This window comes from Setaria viridis, chromosome 3 (genome assembly GCF_005286985.2).
Source record: "Setaria viridis chromosome 3, Setaria_viridis_v4.0, whole genome shotgun sequence".
Lineage (NCBI taxonomy): Eukaryota > Viridiplantae > Streptophyta > Magnoliopsida > Poales > Poaceae > Setaria > Setaria viridis.
Window position 1 is genome coordinate 35515685 of NC_048265.2, and position 6443 is coordinate 35522127.

A 6443-nucleotide genomic window follows, 5' to 3' on the forward strand; every position below is an offset into this window, starting at 1 on the left:
CACAAAGAAAAAGTAGCACTTCAGGAGCGAGAGCAATTTAGATAGTAAACGGTGTGCTAAAAGAATCGAAGACAACAACAGAGATTGTACAAAGGAAGAAGGAGAAGATGAAGGCTGGACTTATCTAGCTAAAAGTTGAGAGCTCAAAAAAGTCACTACGGGAAAGCTAAAAATTGCCGAGTGCCTGGGGCACTCGGCGAAACCCTAAAAACACTCGGCAACGTGTTCACTCGGCGAAGAGCATACAACAAAGTTTTACTCGGCAAAGCTAACTTTGCCGAGTGTCTTTGGTCGGGCACTCGGCAAAGGGTGTGCCGAGTGGCACAAAACACTCGGCAAACAATATTTCCAGAAAAAATAAAAAAAAACATTGCGACGGCCACGCATCGGGGGCAGCTCCAGCTGGTTGCCGCCGCGGCCTCAGCCATTGCGACGCCACCACCACGCCCATGCCATCCGCGGCAGTTCCAGCTGCTCGAAGTCGCCACCACGCCCGGGACACCAGCTCCAGCTGCTCCGCCGCCGCCACCACCGCCTGCTCCGCCCGCCTTGGAGTGCGCCGCTGCCGCTCCATCCACCTTCGAGTGCGCCGCCGCCGCTCCATCCACCTTGGAGTGCGCTGCCCGCCTTGGAGTGCGCCACCGCTGCTCCATCCCGCCGCCGCCCGAGCTTCTTCCCGCCAGGCACCCTCCCCGCCGCCACCCGAGCTGCCTCCTGCCAGGCCACCTCCCCGCCGCCGCCCGAGCTTCTTCCCGCCAGGCACCATCCCCGCCGCCACCCGAGATGCCTCCTGCCGGGCCACCTCCCCGCCACCACCTGAGCAGCCTCCCGCCGGGCCCCCTCCCCGTCGGGCCCCCTCCCCGCCGCCCCCCGAGCTGCCTAGAGAGAAAGGGGAGGGAGCGGCGGATCCGGGGGGGAGGTGGCGGCGCCGGATCTGGGAGGTGGTCGCGGCGCTAGCGGATCTTGAGGGGGAGGCGGCGGCGCCGGAACCGGGGGAGGCGGCGGCGCCGGATCCAGACGGGATGGCGGCGGTGGTGGCTAGATCCGGCCCGGAGGAGGGGCGGCGCGGCGGTGGCATATGTGAGGGGAGGAGGAGGGGGCGGCGGCGTGAGGAGAGGAGGAGGGAGCCGGCGTGAGGAGGAGGGGGGCGGCGGCGTGCAGGGGAGGAGGAGGTGCCCGGCGCAGCGTGAGAGGAGGGGGGTGGCGTGAGGAGGAGGGGGGTGCGGCGTGAAGATTGGGGGCGGCGTGAAGAGGGGGCCGGGGTGGGGGGTGCGGGTGTTTTGAGGGGGAGGGCAGCTGACAAAAAAGGTCGCCGAGTGTCCTAGTAAAGGGTTTCTTTGCCGAGTGTCCAACGTAGGACACTCGGCAAAGTTTTTTTGAAAAAAAATTAAAAAATATCCAACAGTTTTAAAAAAATACCAAATTTTCACACGAACCAATATATGTACTCTATTGACTATACAAAAAGTTTTGTAGTCAAACCAAACTCGACCGTCACTTCGACTCTAAATCTTATCGAATCCTCTCAAAGTTACTATTCGTCTTCTGAGATGCTTCGGTTTGTAATCATTGTACATGATGAAATATGCAAAACCTTCTCAATTTTTTTCCACAGCCTCCACGTATTATATCATCACATCATGACAAATCTCATGATTTTTAGACTTTGCTTGTTTTTTTTACAATTTAAAAATACTACTGCCACACGTTCATGGTCGTGTTTCCTGAACAAGATGTTCGAAATTTCTTTTCATTTCATGGGTCAGGTCTCAAATTGGGCCAAATAACATGAATATCATTTTTCTAGTCATTTTGTTCCATAATTTGAATCCCTTGCAGTTCAAATTTGACTTATACCAAAAATTCCCTTGAAATGCAATTAATTAAATAAATATAGCAAATAAATTCAAAAATATACCAAATTTTAACATGGAGTACCACATGTTGTATGTGGGGAGTAGAAAAAAATTCATGGTGAAAAGAGGAAAAAAATTATTTTTTTGCCGAGTGTCAGAAAAAACACTCGGCAAACCCCCCTCTTTGCTGAGTGTCTTTTTTGACACTCAGCAAACCCCCCTCTTTACCGAGTGTTTTTTTTGACACTCGGCAAAGAGGGTGGTTTGCCGAGTGTTTTTTATTTGCCGAGTGTTTTTAGCTTGGCACTCGGCGAAGAGCTTGTTTGCCGAGTGCTCGAAAAAAAACACTCGGCAAAAAAAATACACTCGGCAAGTTTTAGCTTTCCCGTAGTGAGTTAACATTCCATCATATGATATAGCTCTAGAACTTTATTCGGCTGATAAACAAATTAAAGGATTATCTTACTATATTAAAATGTCTTTGAACTATGTTCCCTTTTAGCTCACTTGTAAGAAAAATAACATCCGGAGCTTCAATTGTAGGAATTAGATTGCCTGGTTCACAGAAATCATTAGACCTCCTACTTCATGTGTGGCAAGAAATAAAGCCATACATGAGAAAGAAGGGAGACAAAAGAAAAAGAAACAAGATCATCTGGATGGATTCTGATGGCCTCTCAATATATAGGATGCGATTTGTGGCGGGAAGGCCATATGTGGCTCGCTCTTTCATGATTGTGGATGAGTGATTGACACATTATTGTACTTCGGCATATCCTGCACTTGCCTGTGTTCATAAAACATAGAAAATAACGTAAACGAATGCACCCATATTTGGCCCATAAACTCTCAAGTTTCCTCTAATTTTGACCCCAACGGTAATACAGTTTAGTTTGGCTACCAATCTTACAAAACCGTCCACATTTGGCTGCTGAACAAAATTGAAAGTTGGATTACCCAAACACTAAACGATCTTGGAGTTTTTTTCGTGTGTGCGTGTGTGTGGTGGTGGGTGGGTGGGGGGGGGGGGGGGGGGTTAGTCGAACTGAAGAGTTGTGGGGGCAAATATGAACTTATTTATAACTTATACATATCATGCGGATGATGGATTTGGATTATCAAGCAAGCCTAGGATGACCATGAGATATTAACTTATCTTTTTTTGGTCAAGTTTTCTAGGGATGATGAAGAAGAGAGTCTGGAGCTATAGAGGGCATAGGTGCATAATTAATTGGTGATAGGCAAAGAATTTCACCCATCACTATTGATAAGTTAACGTGACATGTAAAGATAAGGCATCGGTATGGACAAATTACAATTGACTGGCAACATTATTATGCATAACTATCTATTTGTGGAGGAACGTGTACCTAGGTCATTAGTGATGTACACTTGTGACGGGCTATTAGTGTCTGTCGCTTCTATTTGCCAAAAGTGGCGGGCATTTGCCCCTCACCTTTTTTGTTTCATTAGCATCACATTTGACGGATGATGCTCATCAACTAATAAACTTTTCTCACGTAGTGATATGTATTTGGAGGAATGCCCTTCATCAGAGCTAGCCTGTGATCATAAGTTGATCCAACCAAGAACAATCCAGATTTAGTCCACCTCCAAGCAATGTCATCATCTTGTTCATTGTTGCATGGCCGATAGCGAGTTTGGCGGGCTGCGAATTCCGGACTTGCGCTTGGCCGCGTTCTCACTTCGTCTGCGATGGATGTGGCTCAAGAGAAAAGATCCCAGCACATGCTGGACCTTGACTTCGGCAATGATAAGGAGGTTCATCAGATGTTTCAGGCATCCATTGATGTTCACCTGGGCGACGGCTCCTTGGCGTTGTTCTGGACTGATCGCTGGCAGGGAGACGCATCCCCATGCGTGATTGCATATGAGCTTTGCTCGCTAGTGAGGCCCCAGGTTCGGAAACGCAGAACAGTGGCCGGAGCACTGCACAACAAGCAATGGATTGCATCGTCGGTCAGCTGACTGCCCAAGCCTTTCCGAGTATTTGAAACTATGGCCGCGCGCTGGTGGAACAGGCCGGTTCATCTGCAAAATTGGGTGGAGGATACACTTGCCTGGCGTTGGTCACCATGCGTCACATACTCGGCGCGCTCCGCATACCGCATGTTCTTCGTAGGCTCTGAGCAGTTCGCTGGGGCAAACCCAATTTGGAAAGCTTGGACGCCACTAAAGGTAAAATTCTTCACTTGGCTCACTGTTCGGCACCGCATTTGGACGGCGGATCGACGTCATTGGCAAGAACCAGGCAAACTGCCCTCTGTGCGATGGCAGATCATCTCTTCGTCGGTTGCTGCTATACAAAGCAGGTCTGCCATGCCATCCTAATGCTGATGGGAGCTGCAATTCAGTTCCCAAACTAGCTGCAATTCAGTTCCCAAACGGGTAGTCTATGCTGGACTGGTGGCTGCTGCTAAGGCATGGACTCAACAACATGAAGCAGAAAGGCCTGGACTCGGTTTTCATGTTGATCACTTGGAGCATCTGGAAGGAGAGGAACACTAGGACTTTTCACAGCCGACCAAGCATCATCGAGAGTCAACTGGTATACATCATCGTTAAGGGAGGCCAACTGTGGGTACAGGCTGGAGCCAAACACATGGGCGCTCTGGGAGATGGCCGGCTGAAAGGATAGTAGGTCTGCTAGGAGGATCTTCACCCCTGTCTAGCTGTCTAGGCTCTGTTCTTAGGTTGTAATAGTTAGCCATACAAGTGTCAAGTGCGTTTAGAATCGTGTGCATGTGCCCAGCTGGCCTGCGTTGTAACTTGTAACTACATTTCATCTCCTACATATATATTCTCGAAAAAAAATCATCTTGTTCATTAGTATTTAGCCCCGTCACAAAGTTCTGGATCTTTTGCCATTGCTATCTCAAATAATCAAGTAACCATCTTCTGAAAGCTAACTGGAAATTTTACTAACACAAGTAACCACAGTAAAAATATCTATCATCACACAGATCAACAAAGGACAGGATATTGTACACACAGAGATGGAGGAGATCTGCCCACCAAAGATCAGTACAGGAAAGGCATTCATTCCACTAATCGACTTCAAGTTTCCAATCATAGTCCCATTTATATACACTCCTTCTATTTTTAAATATATGATGTTCGTAACTTTCAGGATATCAGACCAATTGGAGAGTCATCTCCTCTAGCCAAATACCCACTACGGGACTCAGCAAAAACACTGGGCGAATTGTAACTCGGCAAACGGCACACGGTAAAAATTCACTCGGCATGTTTGCCGAGTGTTTTGTGTCGGGCACTCGGCAAAGTTTTTGCTGAGTGCCCAGAAAATACTCAGCATCCAATTTTTGAAAAAAATATAAAAACATCCTGCTCCGCCGCCGCCACCACCGCCAGCTCCGCCAGCACCACCACCACCGGCCGCCACCACTACCAGCTCCGCCAGCACCACCACCACAACACCACCTCCCATGCTGCCACCACCACCGACCACCACTAGCACACCCCCACAGCCCCACGCCGCCGTGGATCTGGAGAGGGCCCCGGCGCCGCCGGATCCGCTAGAGAGGGGGGGAAGGGGCAGGGGTGCGCCGCCGCCAGACCCCTTCCCCTCAATCCGCGGCCGCCGCCCGGATTTGACCGCCTCCGGAGCCCCCTCCCCTCGAGCCGCCCGGATCTAACCGGCGGCGGAGGGAGGAAGGGAGGGAGGGAGGAGGCCGCCCCAGCTGCCCGGATCTGCCCGGCGGCGGAGGGAGGGAGGGAGGTGACTGCCCTGGCCGACGGTGAGGGGCTAGGAGGGGGCGCCGCCCACCGGAGAGGGAGGGGAAGGGGCGCCGCCCGGCTGGGAAAGGGAGGGCCGGAGGAGAGAGACGCGGCCCGCCGGGAGGAGAGGGAGGGGGCGCCGCCCGCCGGGGAGGCAGGGGAAGGGGCGTCGCTGGCCGAGGGAGGAAGGGCCGGCCGGAAGTTGAAGGGGAAGGGGAAAGGGGTGGCGCGTGGGGTGCAGCGCGTGAGGTGGGGCGCAGGGGTGTTGTGGCCGGGTGGGGCGCGGGGGTGTTATGGCCGGGTGGGCCGAGCGCAGGGGCGGGTTTTTTTTTGGGAGGGGGGGTTGCCGAGTGTTTCTAGTATTGCACTCGGCGAAGCGTTGTTTTGCCCAGTGCTTGCACTCGGCAAAGATTTTTTTATTTTTTCCTTTTTTCCTTCTTTTTTAAAATGTTTTCTTCTATATTTATTTTGATAAACTCAACAATACCTCATCAAATTCACTCAAAAATATCTATTTGATTGTTCCACTCATATTATTTCATGATTTTATGTAGTTATAGTTCCAATTCAATTTATATCAATTAAAATTCTATAATTGCACTTAATACATTAAAATTATCAAACGGTTCCAAAAAATTACCAAAATTTCACATGAAATAATATATGTTCTCTATTGTTAATATAAAAATTTTTGTAGGCAAACTAAAACTCGACCGTCACTTTGATTCCAAATCTTATCGAATCCTTCTGAACGCTACTAATCTTCTTCTCAGATGCTTTGGTTTGTAAACATCGTATGTGACGAAATATGCGAAACCTTCTCAATTT